The sequence below is a fragment of the Panicum hallii genome, chromosome 5, assembly GCF_002211085.1.
Source record: "Panicum hallii strain FIL2 chromosome 5, PHallii_v3.1, whole genome shotgun sequence".
Taxonomy (NCBI): Eukaryota; Viridiplantae; Streptophyta; class Magnoliopsida; order Poales; family Poaceae; genus Panicum; species Panicum hallii.
In genome coordinates this window covers 27,950,111-27,968,171 of record NC_038046.1, presented here as the reverse complement: position 1 = coordinate 27,968,171, position 18,061 = coordinate 27,950,111, and the positions used below count along the sequence as shown (strand labels likewise).

General features: G+C 46.9%; 1 pseudogene; it reads right to left on the bottom strand.

The window, feature by feature from the left end:
- Window positions 1-15,333: 15,333 nt before the first annotated feature.
- On the bottom strand, window positions 15,334-17,520 carry LOC112892586 (annotated as a pseudogene).
- Between the last annotated feature and the right edge of the window lie 541 nt (window positions 17,521-18,061).

The following is an 18,061-nucleotide window of genomic DNA, read 5'->3' as shown; positions in this document are numbered from 1 at the left end:
GTTCCACACTTAGCAAAGTTATTACAAAGTTTGCAGAAACAGCCAAGGTTCAAACTAGGAGTCATTATTACAAACCAGTTGTAGAGTTCAAGTTCTAGCAGCGGAATTTAAAGTACGATAACTATACTCATCGCCAGTAAGGACGTCATGCTAAGCCATGGCATAACATCACTCGTTATGATCAAGGTTGACCGGGGACGGGTCCCACTCCACGGACCAACCATCAGGTAAAGCATAAGGCCAAGGCATGGGGTAAGTAGGGTCTTCAGAGACATTACCTGAAACAAAACATATAGCAAGGCTGAGTACTCTAATACTCAGTAAGGCTTACCCGGAATTTGGGTATACTTAGCCCATAACTAGACCATGAAGGCTTTAATAGGGTTTTGGGTTTTATTTCAGCTGAAAAGCAACAAAGATTAGGTCCTTACTTTCATATTTTAGCTTTCAGATTCTAGTTCCTTTAACCATTCTAAGTGAGCACCTGTAACTACTCAAGCAAGGTAGAGTCTTTTAAACATACACCAGTATTACTCATCAACAACATTACTCTTGTTACTCTATGTGGCAAATGAGTTAAGCAGTCTCAATCTTCGTGAGAAGCGGACGATTCTGAATCGAATTTCAACCCTTGCAAGGTAAACCTAACTCACACGCTTGGAACACCAACAAGTCGTTCCGAAGCAACCGTTTGCCTTTCATTCCGGGTCGTGGAACAATGCCACCATAAGCGACTGCTGGACCATACGCACATCCAATGTGCGGGACATACGTCTGTAGCGCGACTACATGACCGTATTCCCGTCTGCTCTGCAGAACGTACTCCCACAGTCGGTGCGTGTAAACATAAAAATAAAAGTCGATGGTGGGAGACGAGTCCACTTGCCGGGCCGATTGGTTACTAGGCTTACCGCTTACCATATTTCGCGGCATGTGGCTACTACTTTCAAACGCTTAACTGCCACTACCACACACTGCGATCTTAACCAAATTCATCAACACAGACGGGGTATTCTTTCTATCCAAGATGCTACTTATAACCCCGTCCGTCATCCTTATAGTGATTGCAGAATTGTAATCCATCAATTCCTATATCGCGCGAGTGACAGGAAATCACTCGACTTCTACCGGTCCTATTAGCATAGCACTAGTCGGACTTAGTTTCTATTATTCAGCGCATGGGTTCCTAGGGAGATGCATCTACGGTTTCCAGATAACTCCTAAGAACTTAATGCACAATTATATATATAAAGGTAAATTGCAGTGTAAATAAGATAGTGGGTTTATGTCCGGGGCTTGCCTTTACTGGTGGGGCTGGAGTCAGGGATGTTAGTATTATTATCTTCCGAACTTTGGTTCGGGGCTTCAGATAATCTCTTGGTGACGTTCATTTGGACTTCAGAAATATCCTCTGCAGACTTCTGGGAGATCTTGTAGGTATCGTTTGCGGAAGTAGTCGTATCTACATGCAATGCAACATTACATTTAAAGTGTGCACATAAAACTATCTTAATTCACGATAAAGTTGCAATCCAACACTCATTTAACATATTACTTATGTAACAACCAAAAAGACCTAAAACTAAACTTCGATAGAGCTTGGGGTGGACAACTAACTAAAATCGGCTATTTATTGAAGATTACAACAGAGCCAATTCGAAACAACAGGGGTTCAGCTGATAGAATTGGTAAAGAAGGGGGTTATCTATACAGTTTTAGGAAATATGCTGATTTCTGTTTGGAAGAGAAATCGGCAGGAGCGGTCTCTGTATATGAGTAGAAGAGATTAGCCGATTTGAATTCACCTGGGGTCAAATTGGCTGATATGGATAGGAATGTTAAAGGTACGGTGCTTCAAGAATAGATCAAGGAAGGACCTTGCTGATTAGATCTAGTTATCATCATGTTTTTGCCTAACTCTTAGTCGACGAGGGTGCATCAGGTTTAGCTGATTGATGTGCTTTGGTCGTGCCTAACAGAGGCGTGTCTACTGTGCTATCTTACTGATCTGTGGTGGTGTGTCTTAACAGGTGCAGCCGATATGTCATCTAAATTGGTTGTCTAGCTGATCACTGCACACATCGGCTTAGCTGATATGTGCGCATGTACTAGATTTTTGAATCGATAAAATACAAGTAGTTGATCAGTGCATTTGCAAACTAGTTGATTAGTGAACATCGGTTGAGCCGATTTGTGTACATGTACTAGTCGATCGGTGAATCGGCATATTAGTCGATTTAGTGCATCGGCACATTAGCCGATTTACACATCGGGTAGAACTAGTCGAGTGATGTATCGGCATAGCTAGTTGATTAGTGCGAGTAACTTGCCGATAGTGTATTGGTAGACTAGTCGAATTATGTACCTGTAGGGTCTGGGCCTCGGCGTGTTCAGCCGATTGGTGGATTGGCTGTGTAGCTGGTTTTCATCCTTAAGGTTCTCTTACATTTATTGGGGTATATCATCCGTGTAGGTGATTGTCCTACTCTGCACTAACTGTGCCTAATTGAGATGCGCTTAAGTGTTAACCTAGATAACTAGGTGCGGTTGCATCGATTTGATTACGTCAGTACAACAATTGAGTGACATCTAGCCAACGGGGCCATCTAAACTGGATCCGTTACAAGAACCAGATGGAATAGGACATTAACATCGGACTTAAGCTGATGAGACTACAAATATGGAACTAGACTAAAGAGAATGTGGCCGATGGGCTGGTGTCGATAGATGGGTAGCTAAAGAGGGCGTGAGGTTGATGGGCATACAGCTGATGGGTGTCCTACGGGTGCGTAGTCAGAATGCATATGGCCGATAGGTATGTGTCCTATGGGTATATTGCTAAAGGGGTGCGTGGCCAACATCTCAGTCGATAAATCGGTTGATATAAGTGTGCTGACAGAGAAGGTTAACCAAACATCATAACAGTCTGCCATAGGGGCAGCAAGCACATCAGACATGGTGCACAATTTAACTTCAGTCAATCTATCGCAAAGACTTTGGCTACCAAGAGCTAATTAAGTCTAGCGTCACACCACCAGCAGGTTAAATATAAATCAAATGTTTCACTTGCAGATTAGACTTCTCATCTGTTTTACAGTTGCACAACAAGTCTAATTAAGATTTGAACAAGTGGCACAAGAATCATATTGTAACAACAAGCACACATGACTAAATATAGCTTTAAGTGGTTCATAATTTATTCCAAATCGTACATAATGACTCAAGTGTCACAAAGTCTCAGGTATGTTAGCTAAGTTGTACTGGGGTTACGAGCTAGTTTTAGCAAGCATACAAATAATATCACGCATAAGCAATCAACTTTAAAGCACATGCTCAGAATCTGAGCAGCTGCACAGAGACACTTGTTGTAACCATAACTCATGTTATAATTATCCAACAAGGGTAACATGACTTACTCAGGAACAAGAATTAGCTACTGAAATTAACAGGTAGGAAAGCACCTCTTAGTAACACTCAAAAAGAAAACTATATCTAGGAACCAAATAAATGCAACAACTTGACATGCAGCAAGGATCTAGTAGCACAGATTAACTTGCATGATAACACACTGATAAGGAGTGTAAAAACAATTTACCAGCATTTATTGCCAACCTAAGGTATTTATTTTAGCCTCAACAAGACAAACTGAACAAAAATAGATTTACAAACATGCACATAGTTTCTGGGCTCGAAATTTTTACAGTGAACTAAACATGTTGAAGCAAAGCTAAGGTAAAAGTTTCAGCATTAAACATGAAGGAATGCAGCTACAATTAAATTATGAACTTTCTATCAACATATAACAAAAAGTACTCAAATTCTAAGTAAATGAACAGTAAAGTACTCGAATTTTTTTACATAAAGCTACTCATGGGACATACCACCTAGGTTCCAAAATTTAGCCACAACACATGCATATAACATGAGATACAAATAAAACACTCATTTCCTAATATTTAATCTACATCAGAAAATATACACCTACAGCTCAAACTTCCTAAATAAAAGTAGTCGAATTTTACTTAAGGATTCCAACAAAACATGGTTGGTATTTTTCTGATTTTTCTATGATTTACTACGATTTTTCAAAGTTTCAGCCAAAGATTTCAAAAAGATCCAGCGTGATACTATTCATCTAAGTCATGGTCTGTGCAGATAGGTCCCTGGAATTATTCCTATTGTTGTATGGGATCCCTGGTCGCGATTTTTGGAACAGAGAAAGCTTAGGGAGCTTGATTCCGGCGATGGGGTGCTTCCCGGAGGCGAGGAAGAGGTGGGGGAACATGAGGGACACGAGGGCTACCTTTGGATGGGCTCGGTTGATGCCGGGGTGGCTGGAGGAGGGCCGACGACGGTGACAGTAACTTGCCAATGGTGGCAGTGGTGCTCCGGCGAGCTCCGGCGAGCGGGGTTGATGGGGAACAGGGGGAGGAGCTTCAAGGGGCTAGGGGCAAGCGATTTTGGGGGTGAGCTCAAGGGAAGAGAGGCCGGAGGGGCGAGCTCGGCGTGGGATGGTTGAGCAGCAACAATGGAGGACAACGGTGGTTTCTGGTAGTGCGACCGTGAGCTAGAACCGGCCTTTTATAGGCTGTAGAGATAGATGAGAGTGGAAAGGGCGCAATGCCTCGGCCCTGGGTGGCTGCGTTGATGCGGTGGGCGGCGAGCAGAAGTGCCGGCGAGACCGGGCGGCGCTGGCAGCATTACAGGCAACGTGGCACTCGGCGAGGGGGCCAGCAAGAAGAGCTAGGACGGTAGCTGGGCTAAGGAGCGACGCGTGGAGCGGCTAGAAGCTAGAGGTGGCGCCGGGGAGCGGCCGAGGCTCAGCACATGGCCGGAGAAGCGGCGGCGTCAGACACGAAGTAGATCAGAGGAGCAGATGTCACACCCGATTTATAAGAACATAAATCGAGCAATCATATATGCGCCAGGATCAAGTCACGCATATATACAACAGATTATCAAGATATCACAACACATGTCACGAATCAAAGCGTATAAATTATAAAATGAATATCTTTATTACAACTGAATCAAGAATCAGTTCAAGGAATGCGGAAGCGTAAAAGGGATACATAGAGAGCTGGGCGCCACAGGGACGTCGACTGGGAGACAAACGCCTAGAAGTCGTCGAAGCCGCTGACGTAGTCCTCCACGTTGCCGGGCACTGAGCAGCAGTCGAAGATATCCAAGAGAACAGAAGAGAAGAGAGGCAAGGGTGAGTACAAACTCGTACTCAACAAGTACAACACAAACTATGAGGCTCTAGGCTAGCTGACTCAACTGCATTAGCTTTTAGTCTTGGCAAATTTTATTAAAGCTAGTTACTACCAGTGGATGAGTTACCATAAACCCAATTGCATAATAAATTAATCAATAATAATTAAGAACTTCTGAGAACCATCCAAACCAAAACCACCCCGGGGAATCTCCCTAATCAAAGGTTGATAACCCCACTAATCAGACGGAGGATCTGGGCCGCTCATGACTGTCAGCACAGCTGATATATCAGTTTTACACTCTTGAGAGGTTGCACAACTTTACCCACAAGTCGTGAGCTACGCTAGTTGTTCATCGCACTTCCTTAGGTGAGATGGCTAGCAAGCACACTACGAGACCGTTACAAAGAATCACGTTGGTAAGGCGTAACCGCTAAGGATTCTGGATCAGCAACGATGGGGCCCACCTCCAGGGGTACAAGACACACAGCACAGACCAAGCCGGAGGAGCAGGGACCATTGAAGCCTACCACCCCTCTTGCCCCCGCAGGTAAGTTACTCCCGAACCAAAATGACCTAATTAGTAGGTCAAGACCGTCCCATTCCAGTCTTGTGGTTGCGCGGTTGTCCCAGGTTGTCGCTCTATGAACCGGTCCTTAGGGAGAGTGGCCAACCAAGCACTAAGCACCGTGCTGGCCCCCTAAACCATGTTTCTATCAAAACATCTTTTAAGGAGACGTGAGCCACTCAAGCACACAGCACAGAGGGCCACTCTCAGAGTTAAGTTGCATATAACCATTAATCAAATTTAATTAAAAAGGACCAAGATTTGTTATAGCGCAGCAACCTAGCACAACTAACCAAAAATGCAACCCATAGGATATATATATAAGGATATAAAGGTGGCTAGGAAGTCCTTATAGGCATACAGTATTAAAATGCAGTATGAAATTGTATTTAAAAGTGATAGGAGGTTCATGTTATACTTGCCTTCCTCGTACTCTCCCGGCTGCTGCTCAAACTGCTCGGAAGACGGCTGCTCCTGGTACTCGTCCAAAGGCTCCGCGTCTACTCACGATCATCAAAACATAGTCCATACATACACACATGCACAAACAATGGCAAACTATAAGAAACAGTACACCAAGACAATGAAACAACACATAATTCTGGCCTAGAACTATTCTACGCGTTACAACGATCGCGTGGATATAAAGAACACCTAAAACGGAGCTAAAACGCGAAAACTACGCTCGAAACAAGATCCAGGGACCTATTTGTAAGAAAAACCTAACTTCCAGGGGCTTCTGCACAAAAACCGAGGACTAAAACCTAATTAAAGGTTAGACATAGGGGCTAGCGCGTGAAAACACTGGACCTGGACTGCGGGTTCAAAATCTGGAAAACTCAGGGGTCTAAACGAGAAGAAAAGGACCTATCCGTAATTATTTTTGAGCTAGGGTTGGACGGCGGGTTGATTTCCCTAAAAGACAGGGACTCTTTAGCAAGAACACCAAGCCGAACCGGTACGTTCTAATCTGGAGCGTTGGATCATGATCTGGTGGCTCGGATTAGATCGGTCTCGCGAAGGGGTACGCGCGGTTTCTGTCCGTCCGATCAGGATCTAACGCGCCAGGGCCTATCATAATGGGAATCAAATCCCACGCGCCGGATCAGGGACGGACGGCTCAGATTCAAAGCAAGGGTGAACCGGTAAGATCTAATCGGGGCGGTTGGATTTGGATCCTGCGGTTCGGAACGAAGGGGTACGCGGGTTCTGTTTTGATCCGTGGATCGCGGATCGGGCGGCCAGGATGAGAAGGGGCAAAAGGAACAGGAGCCGGCGGCGCTGGTCACCGGAATGGACCGCTCCCGCGGCGGCAGATCGCCGGCGATGGCCGATCTTGGCCGTCCGGCCCTCATTCAAGACGAGGTCAAGTCCGGGAGGACGCTGGCGGCACGAGTGATCCACCTGGGCGGTCGGTACGGAGGATTGGGGCTCGGGTCGACGCTCCCCACGGCGGAGGCGGCACGGGGTCACCGGCGTACCGTGGTTGGGTTGTCGCGGGGGTTTACAGACCACAACATCAAGCGCAAAAGGCTACAGGAGATGCTGTGTTGCTCACCGAGGCGGAGTTTGGCCGGAGGACGTGGCGAAGGACGATCGTCGACGATGACCGTGCGGCGGGGTGGGCGGCGCTCGCGGAGGCAGGTGCTGCAGGGGTGGCCGGGCCCTCTGGATGGCGGGAAACGCCCCGGGGGTTTCCTGCGGAGGTGCAAAGGGAATCAGCAGGACCAGAACGGCACCAGCGGCGATGAATTGGAATGGCGGGGCGGCTCACCGGCGGCGGTTGCTCCACGAAATTCCAGTGATGCAGAGGTTCGGAGCTCGAATGCACGGCTCGGGAAGCTTCTAGGAGGCGCGGCGGAGCTCTTGCGGGGGCTGTGGGGGTCTAGAGCGCGGCGGAACGGCGGCTCGGTGGTGAGGCCGAGGGAGCTTGCGCGGCGGAGGAAAAGGGTGGCGGCGCCGGGGGTTTGAGTGACGGCTAGGGTTAGGGTTCAGGAGGAGTTGGGGCGGCTCTTTGAAGGGCAGCGGCGCTACCTGGCGTGCGGGCCCGGAGCAGGGGGGGTCGCCGGGGATCTCGGGCCGTTGCGCCCGGGGAAGAGGAAGGAGAGGGAGAAGAAAGCGCTGACGCGCGGGCCCGGCAGTCAGTGAGAGAGAGAGAGGAGGGAGGGCGAGCACGGCTCGGCTTGGGCTGGGAAAAGGAGATGGGCCGGCTTGGCCCACGCAGGGAGATGAAAAGGAGAGGGTGTTGGGCCTCGGGTGGCCCATGCGGGAAGGGAAAGAGGGGGCCCGGGAGGGAAAGGAGAGAGAGGAGGGAAGGAGTGGGCTGTTGGGCCGGGCTGCTGCTCCCTTCTCTTCTTTTCTTTTCTTTTCTACACTCAAACCACTCAAACAACTCCATTTGAATTCAAATAAATTTGAATTCAAACCCAACACCAATAAAACAATGCACCAGCATGAATGCACAAGCAAGTTGACCTTATAATTAATTTTTATTTTCTTGTGTTATAAATCGTTTTAAATGCCACAATATTAAGGGAGAGCCTGAAAAATTTATTTAAGCCCAAATAGATTCATTAAAATTTAAGGAAATTATCTTAGGGTGTTACAGCAGAGCAGAAGCCAGAGGAAGAAGAAGGAGAGAGGGGGTCCGAAGGACCTTTCTGGAATTTGCAAAACCTCAGGAATCTCACTGTAAACTAAATTTTTCCCGCTGTTCCAAAGCTCTAATGAAAATATGGTCAAAATGAAAGTTGTAGAGTTTTTCAAATCCTACAACTTTGTTTTAGGGCTTAAGTTCAGAAACCTAAAGCACAATGATTTATTTTTCCATTTTGCACTCAACTCAAAATTAATAAAGTTTTTGTCTTTAATCATGTGAATTTTATGAAATCTTGGACTTAACTGCAAACAATTATGACTGGTCATGATTACTTTCAGTTTTACATTTTATCCCCTAGTAACTTTTGAAAGTTACTTTTGTAATTCAACAGTTGCATAAAAGGACTCATACTTTTGGAAAATCATACATAGGTCCTTATTTTCACAAATGCACTCAATTCAACACACACATTTCAACACAACCATTACAAATGAAACCTTTGGGTAAATACACATTTTTTTTACAGGGCATAAAGTAAAGAAAATGTGTTTGCAAAACCACCCTTCACTTATTTTAAAGTTATCTCCTATCCAATTATATTTTGCAAAAAAAAACCCTAGTTTTTTTCCGTAATTATAAAAATACCCCTTTTACTTGTATTTAAGTTTTTTTTAACTTCACATAAACACACACAAGCTTTACACTAACAAGCACATACTTCGCACTAACAAATAATGTGCCTAGCTTACAAGTATATGAACCGTCACATTCTCCCTCTCCGCCCACCTCCATCACCCCTCCCGGCCGCCGCTCCTCCTGCTCTCCGCCGCCGCCGCCGCCGTCGCCGCCCGCTCCTGCAGGATCCAGATCGCCAACAGGAGGGGGAGTTGGTGAAGGCACGGAGGTCTGCGGCGGTGGGGGTCAACGAGTGGGAGAGCAGGAGCGGAGCGCGGAGGTGGAAGACGCGTGGGAAGAGGCGGAGGAAGTGGAGTGGGCTACGGCGGTGGAAGCGGCGCATGATGTTCGGTAGCGCAACCAGCTCAGGGGAGGCCCACAGCGCGTCGACTAGTGGCGACGCCGCGATAAGCGGGAGGTGCGTTGCTGCGAGGCGCTCGAACAGGTAGCTGGCCGCGTCTCCGTCGATGGCGAGGGCAGCGGGCGGCTAAGCATCGCCTGCACGGGCGAGGGCGTGGCGTTCGTGTCCACGTCGGCCGACCGCTTCCCGGCGGACGTCGGGCTCCTCAACCCACCCGATGCGCGTGCTGCTGCTGGACAAGCTCGCCGTCGGCCCCGCCCTCCGGCGTGCCGCTGCTAGACGAGCTCCTAGTCGGCCTCGGCTCAGAGGGGTTCCGCCCCTCGGACCCGCTGCTGCTCGTCCAGGTCACGAAGTTCGCCCGCGGCGTGTTCGTCGACGGCAAGTTGCTCTTCAGGTGCGCCCTGCTCTCCCTTTCCTTTCTCATCTTCAATTGTTTGCAAGATCTTGGATAAAAAAGGTTGCTCTTTGTTGTTAATCGTGGCTTGTCGTTTGCTCATTAAAATTACTGCTACCTGATAATGGATGGATCATGGAGAGATAAATCAATATATCTTCTATAGTCTATTCTCAACAGCATCAATATCTTTTGCCTGCTATTTAAGCTATATCGTGCTATGTTTTGATTGTTCCTAGCCTTTCAGCCTTCCATGCTCTAAGGTTGCGCCCTCAAATTCAGGCTCTTGGGAGCTAGATAGTAGGAAGGTATTAGTATTTCTTGTTAGCTGCTATTTTTTAGCTTAAATAATGATAATTTGTTAGGATTTTGTAGTCACGGATTATAGTGAAAGCCCAAAGAAGCTTTACAGGAATCCTGAAAGGTAATTGAAGGAATCCATTCATATATCTATAGCTTTCACCTTTCATGTTTTCCCACTGTTCTTTGTTTACCTCTAATGTTCCTTTCCTTATTTTAGTCTCATGTTAAAAGTAGCCCAATTTATTTTTTAATACTCTATACTTTTCAATGCTGATGCTGGACAAAAGATCATGAAGGAACCTGAACTTATAGCTCCCCAAAATGAAAGAAATGATCTAGGTGATCAGCATGAATGTCTTGGATGTTTTAAAGACAGATCGGATCTTGCTCATTGTGATTTTTTCACTGTTAACTCCATGAAGGTAGTTTGTTCAAAGAAATGATAATGGCGTGAAAGGAGGAGTATGAGCAACTTCCTCCCTACATGAAGAGTCTAGTATCCTGGGAGGTCTGAATTTCTTAGGTACTTGGACGTTTGTAGTTCTATCCATAGAACTTTATGCGTGCTGGATATGCATAGTCATAAAATTACAGCATGTGGTTCTTGAAATTAGCAACTTTACTCTCTAAGAAATCAATTGAAGACAAATATTCTGCAATATCTTCACTTTCTATTTCCTCAAATTATTGCTTTTTTTTCTTTGTCTTTTTGATCCAAAATGGACTCATGGTGTCGTGATTCATGAGCCATGGCAATAGCTATGTTATCAGTGTCGTCTGCCTCAAAGATGCGGCTGTTTTGTTGCATCAGGATTTGTAGGATGGAATATGCAAATTAAATTCATACTTTGGCAGTAACAGTGCATTGAATCAAGATGATATTCGAGCAATAGGGCTTGGTATGTGCAGTTACTTCTCTTCACATGTAGATTTGAAAATATCAAATGTTATAGCACTCGGTTCCATTTTTTTCTTAATTGGAGTTTTGGGTGAACAAAAACTTATTGTCAGATTGTTGTTTCGTTGCCACATGCTCTTGATGAATTTCTATTGTGGTAGCTAACATTTGTTGTGTTACGGTAGGTAGCCATGGTTCTTAGATGTGGCAAAATCACGCTCTTTGAGGATTGCAGTCGTGGTTTCCAAATATTGATTTATGGAAGTGTTGTGACATAAGGCTTTAAAATTTATTCTTAAATGTGGGGATTTCATCTTAAATTTCTTTATAAGAACTCCATTAATGAATTTGTGAATGTTGCATATCTTTCTAATACTGAAGTTAAGATGATGCCTTCATGCAAATGCAAAGAAAATTAAAAAGGAATTGAAAGGTGTTGATCTAAATGTTCATGCATCTGTTCATCCTTCTGTTAGAAAAAGCCATTTATTATTTTCACATCCAAGGAACAATAGGAGTTTGAGTACATATGCACAGTTTAGACTGCCACTGTGCTATATAGTGTACACAAGTACCATGATGCACAACCTGCATCTGTAGTTCCTTATACTCATTTGTCATCTTTGTGATAGGTTTGGACCTTGGAATATAATGCCTCTATTATGTCCTTATTGTGCAACATAAGACCTCTGGTTTTGTTATTCTTCCTGCTCTCCTATGTTTATTTCTAATTTTCTTGTGTGCTTTCTTAATAGGATGGTAAATTGCCAATAGAAGTTGCTGCATCTAGAGGATGGGCGGTTTGTGTTGAGATTTTTTACATGTAACAAACCCTTTGGAGAAATTTCCAAACCTGAGCATTCCTCAAATGTTTAAACAAGAAGCGCGTATTCTTGCTCTCCAATGTTTATTTGATTCTATTACTCAATTTGATTGTTGAAATGGTAGGGCGGGCATCGACGCCGAATGTTCTAGTTGGATGCAAAAAGGAGGTTAGAGCCTAGCTCGTCATGAACGCACCTAGCGGCCATTTTCCGATGGCCTGCTCGCATGGTGATGCCCTGCTAATGTTACAATTAGTATGTAATTAGTATGTATTAACTCATTTTAATGTATGTGAAAGAATATTAAATAAATTAAGAACTACTCGAGTATAATTGGTGATGATTATTTAATAATTTTTATTTTGCGCAACATGTCTTTATGCGGGCAACGAAAGAACATCTCCCTGTGACCTGGTTGGAGCGAACCATGCAACCAAACAAGTGGGGCTTGCACGTGCAGAGTTTGGTGGAGGCCAGATTATCTTATACGAGTCAGGCTCTCTACGAAAGAGAACCAATCACACCCTATATTATTTAGGCGCGTCTTCTTTCCACGTGGTGGCTGTATCTGATTTTGTTCTTTTTAGCTGTGTTACAGTGATGATTAGGGCTGTGCATGCATGCTTAGGCGGCAGTCTGAAGTTTTATTTTTGTCGCCTCTTGTGACAAGTAATCGCGCTCATATAGAAGACCCCCTGGCCAGCGGGAATACTAGCAGTCGCACGCGTGACAGGCAGTAACCTTATTGACAGGCAGTAACCTTAATCTGGTCACACAAGCTAGATACCTAGGTCTTTTTTATTTTATATTCGCCCGCAAAGGCATGCCGAGCGGTATTTTGGTCCGCTGAGAAGTCAGGGCTAGCTAGGCTGACGTGTTGCATGAAAATTCATGCAAATATAAAAACAACAGTCACTCGCAAATTAGATATTCACATAAAATTCTGATTATATCGTTGAGACCAAAACTTGACTATATTTAGATAAAAGTATTATTAAAATATCTTTTTAAATATGGAATAGTTTTTTTTGAAATAGAACAATTGTTCTAGCTTCGTAAACAAATTATTCTACCTTCACAATTAAAATGTTCTAACTAAACATTATTCAAATATATGCAAGTCTAGTCTTATTTTGAACATCTCATCGTTAGAAGTACAGTAGTGAAATCAGTCTCTAATTGGAGTGTTTAGTTTGGAAAATATTTATATTTTTGTTTGAGATCGTACTTTTTACATTTCAGACTATGTAGCAGTCCACCACCATAATTACAGCCCATATAAACTTCTGGAGGTCAGTATATTTGACGAGCGTGGCTTCCGTGGCTTCTGTGACCAATCAGCTCCTGGTCACACGCGTGGCTCGGAACAGCCCCCTGGCCAGGCAGGGCTTGCGCTCGAGATGTTTGGCTTTCATTTGGAAATAGAATAATTTAATTTAATTTGTTGCTCCATGGTGCCAAAGCCCGCCCGTAGCAGCCCGCATGATTAAACCAGGCCCAATCCGATCTTGTCTTTTTTCTGGATAGGGCCGAAATGCTGAGGTAGCAGATCATTACTGTCCAAGAAGTAGCATAAGCTGCAGGTCTTTCAGCAACAATTGTGTCTCCAGCACGCTAAGTATCAATTATTATCTGGTTTTATGTAGATCAAAACCGTGTGTACTTCTCTTTTCTCCTTTCCTATCTTTGAGATGGCACTTTTTGGGCAGAAGGGGATGCAAAAAGCTATGCCCCGCATCTTTGAGATGGCAGTTTGTGTAGCCAGTAGGGGATAAGCTTCCCTGGATCTGGGAAGTTTCTCTTTCACGGTATTGGAATCGCTTGATCCATTTCCTTGATCGCTACTTATGGGCGTTTAGCGTACGCGCAAAATATGCCAAAAGAACGCATCAGTATCTTACGAACATGACAGCAACACGGCTCCAGCACGTGGTGATCTGGCTCTGAGCGAGTGCTGTGGCACCTGTGCTAGTCTCTTTCTTCCAAGAAACCGCCAGGAAAGGCCAGCTTCTCCGGGTAAAAGCCTGCAAGGTGTGTGCAACCTGCATAGAACAGGTAACCAACGGGACAAAGATTATTGTTCACGGTGACGGTGGATGCTGCCGTTGCCGTGCAAGCTATGTTCTGATGCTTAGCTGGCCATTTTTTTGCTGACATTAAACTTTTTTTTTTCAAAAAATGACTTTTTCGTTTTGGTACTCTGATTCCTTAGGAATTACGGGAACAGATAAACTTTTTCGTTTTGAAGACTTTTTTTAGATAATGCACTCCTTATGAAGACCTAAATGAACTGATTTACGAAAAGTATGTGACAAAAGGAAATGTAACAGAAATATGGAATTTAATTAGTTACGTAATCATATACACCATGTGTCTCTCTATTGGTGTACAACACAGGTTCAACGTCCGTTAGATTTATCCTTTTAGTTTTACTATATACTCATCAATCATGGAGATCTTGCTTAGGTACCAATCACCCACATTTGTACTAGAAATTGAGGGGCCCTTTGGAACGGAGGAAAAGTATAGAAATTTTGGAAGATTCAAAGGATTGAATCCTAATTATTATTTGAAATTCCTATAAAATGGGCTCTTCCGTGGATATTTTGGAGGAAAATATAAAGTCGAAGCTAATGTTTCTTTCCTTTGTTATTCAATGTAGCATCGGAACATATGTTTTTGTATCTTTCACATGTTTTAGATTCAAGTAGGATTTCAATTGCATCTCTACTCCAATACTATGTTTTTCCTATTCATTCGTGTTTGTGAATCCCGTGTTCCAAAGAGATTTGAAATGGAATGGTGACTTGGACTTTAGGGGCCTTACATGTGCCAGCCGTAGAACAAACCTTGGGGAGGCTTGCTTGCCGACGGTGGATGTGGGAGATACAGTGGCGGAGCGGAGGCGATGTGACCACCACTGAAGCTAGGTTGTAGGACACCCGGAGTGCGTGGTGGGGGGGTGGTGGCGTCTGGCCTGACGGGGTTTTGAAAAGGTAAATTGGATGCGTCAGGTTGCAGAGGATGGCGGTGGGGGTTGCAAAAGCGAGCGGAGGTGGTGATGCTGGGCAGGGACGCATGGTGCTTTGGCCACGAGGAGGAACCTACGACGTTGGGCGTCATCACATCGTCTCGTGCAGCTCGATAAGAGAGGGGTGACGTTGAAAGGAAGGTGCGATCTGGACGGTTAGATCGAGATCCATCGCCGTTATCCGTGATTGAGGATAAAAACAATTTTTCAACGGACTAATAATAGATTTTTGGTGATATAAACACAGATCGCCATCTTCGTTGGCCTTGTATGTTGTAGAGCCAATAATTAATTATGGTAACATCCAATTTTGTCCAGATGAACAAAGTGGAATGTAAAGAAAAAAAAGAGATAACGATCGACCTGTATCTATAATTTCACATACCCAAACCACGTACAGTACACTTTTTTTTTTGCGGGTAGCCACATACAGTACATACAAGAAGAAAAAAATATTGATATGATTAGACTGAGATATCAGTGCTCTCTGGCCGCTTAACAATGCCTGCGTGACGAGCAATGCCCAGAGCACGGTTATGAACTCGCCCCCGCCGCGGAGTGACTTGGCATGCGGCGTCGCGTTCTCTGACGGCGCGAGGTAGAGGATGAGCTCCGCCCAGAAGTCGGCAAGCACCTTCCACGTCAGCTCCTCGTCGGCGAGCTCCTCCACAGCTGCCGCCCGAGCTTGGACGCCTTCTTCAACGTCGCGTTCATGCTCCCGCGAGGCACGTAACCGCGCGCTCGTACGCACGACGGGCCGGCGCAGCGCGCGAGCACCCTCGTCACCTCCTCCACCACGCCCTCGTAGAGCTCCTCGTCCAGACGAGGTGGTCCGGCAGGAGCCCCGGCTTCAGCGCCACTAGGTAGGCCGCAGTAACGGGACAGCCGCGTCGCAACGACCACCTGTTCGTTGTCCCGTCTCCGTGTTGTCACTGTTGACATTGCCATGGGCTCCCTGGGAGCGCTTGAGCTCGGCGAGCCTGGTAGCGACATGCCACATGAGGATCTGCTCGGATAGGCTGCCAGCACCAGCTCTGCATTGTCCTCGCCGGTCGCGCTAATGCGGCAAGCCCAGATGAGCTTGTCGGCGACGCCGTTGCGTTGCAAGGACAGCTCGCCATTCCCGAGCCTACCCTGCTGGTTTGCTCTTAGCGTCTCCACGATGGCAGACTTAACCGCGCCGGCACGACGACGGTTTCCTTGGCGATCCGGTCGACCTGCCGGGAGACGCAGCCGCAGTAGCAGAACCGGTGCTGCAGGATGGACATTTGGCAGAAGCGGTCATCCCATTGTTGCATGGCCCGTAGGCGGAGCATGCGGACGAGCTTCCGACGCGCCAACGGCGACTTCAGCCACGACGGGCGTCGCGCGTACTCGCAGATGGTGGACACCTTGATCCAGTCGGAGCAGACGTAGTTGGCGATCTCCCATCCCTCTGTGAACACGATGGCGACGATGAAGGAGATGGAGACAAGGACGTCGAGGCCGACAATGACGTGGAACATGGTGTCGTGGTCCTGCAGGTAGTTCCTGAGGTCCAGGTAGTCCTCGGCGAGCGCCGTGCCGCGGTTCGTCATGTCTTGCACGATGGCGCCGCCGGCAGCGAGGCAGCTGACCCACGTGGCCAGCACAAGGATCGCGTTGAGCACCGGGAACCACCTGCCGCTCGCGTAGAAAACGGCGAGCTTGGAGTAGAGGAAGTCGGCGACGAAGGACAGCTCGGTCTCGACCACCTGGAACACCCGCTCGGGGCTCCCACTGAGGAGCCCCTCCTGCACGAACGCCATAGCACGGTGACAGCCGGCCTCAGCGAGTGGGCACCCGATGAACCGCCGGAGCTGCAGCTTGAAGAGAGCAAAAGAGAGGCAGAGATCCTTGAGGTGCGGGCAAGAGGCGAGGAGCGGGTCGCCGGATGAGGAAAGCCGCCATATCCTGTCCACGGTGACGAGATGCCCATGCCCGCCGTCAATGGACAACGACGGCGGAGATGCCCGGTCAATGCGGTACCCCTGCGGCCTCGCCTCAATGTGGAGTTTGTCCTCACCCATCACAAAGTAAGGAGGCACCTTAACCTCGTCGTGGCCGCCTTCGCCTGCCTGAGCTTGCCCGTGTATTTGCTTCATATAGTCGGCGACGAGGTATGCGTTGAGGCCAACGGCGAAGGAGTTCTTGGCGAGCTCGGCAGCGACGAGCCTGTGGATGAGCTTCAGGAGGCTGAGCACCACAGCCAAAGGAGGACGCCGGTGAGCAGCGGGCTCCCGGCGGCGCCGCCACTGCTGATGATAAGGAACGCCACCCACCCCATCCTTGCAAGCTGCTCGACCGAGGGCCGGAACTTGCTTCCGTTGGAGCCACCGCTGCTGATGGTCGAGGTGGAGGAGCGGGCGGTGTCGATGGTGTTGCGCAGGATCTGGAGGAAGACGGTCCAGGAGAGGAGGAGCGGCACGCGCGCCGCGTCCCTTCGCCGCGGCAGAGACGGCGTAGGACACGAGCGGGAGGAAGAGGGTGGAGGCGGCCCAGACGAAGAGGCGGAGTGCCGGGTGGCCGGAGCGGCGGCGGTAGGAGCTGAGCACGACGAGGATGGCGAGGAGGGCAATGCTGACGATGGCCGCCACCTCCATGAGGAGCAGATTCACGAGGCTGGAGGCCATGGCTATGCTTCCAGTCCACCGTGCAGTGGTAGCAATGAGCAAATGGAGAGAGTAGAGGCCTTCAATCTGCAAAGCTATGCGCGCGAAAGATGATGGCTTTGTTTCATGCATGTGACTTGTGATTTGTGCCTAAGTTGCATGACGATCAGGTGGATCATGTCAGGAGAAGGTTGGACTACAATTCAAGCTAAAGATACGATTCTTTGTACTGGTTCCAGAGTCTAATTAAGCCCGTTCAGAAGCAAAGCCATCACTTTTGTAAATGAAACGGGGAATACTTGCAGGTTGCATTGCATAAGCTGGGTACAACCGTACAAGGTAATGCATAGGTGTGAGCTTGATTGGGATGCCTTAATTATCTCTATACGAGGTGTAATGAAAATCTCACTCCATATGGAGTAGCCCCGAAACTTCAATTGAATCGAAGAATCAGGTTGAGGGTCCAATTAGTTTTGAATCTTCTTTCCTTTGTCTTCCAAATAGATTTGAAAAACATGTCTTTGATGACACGTATCCTGCAACCCCCGATTCTTGAATCCAA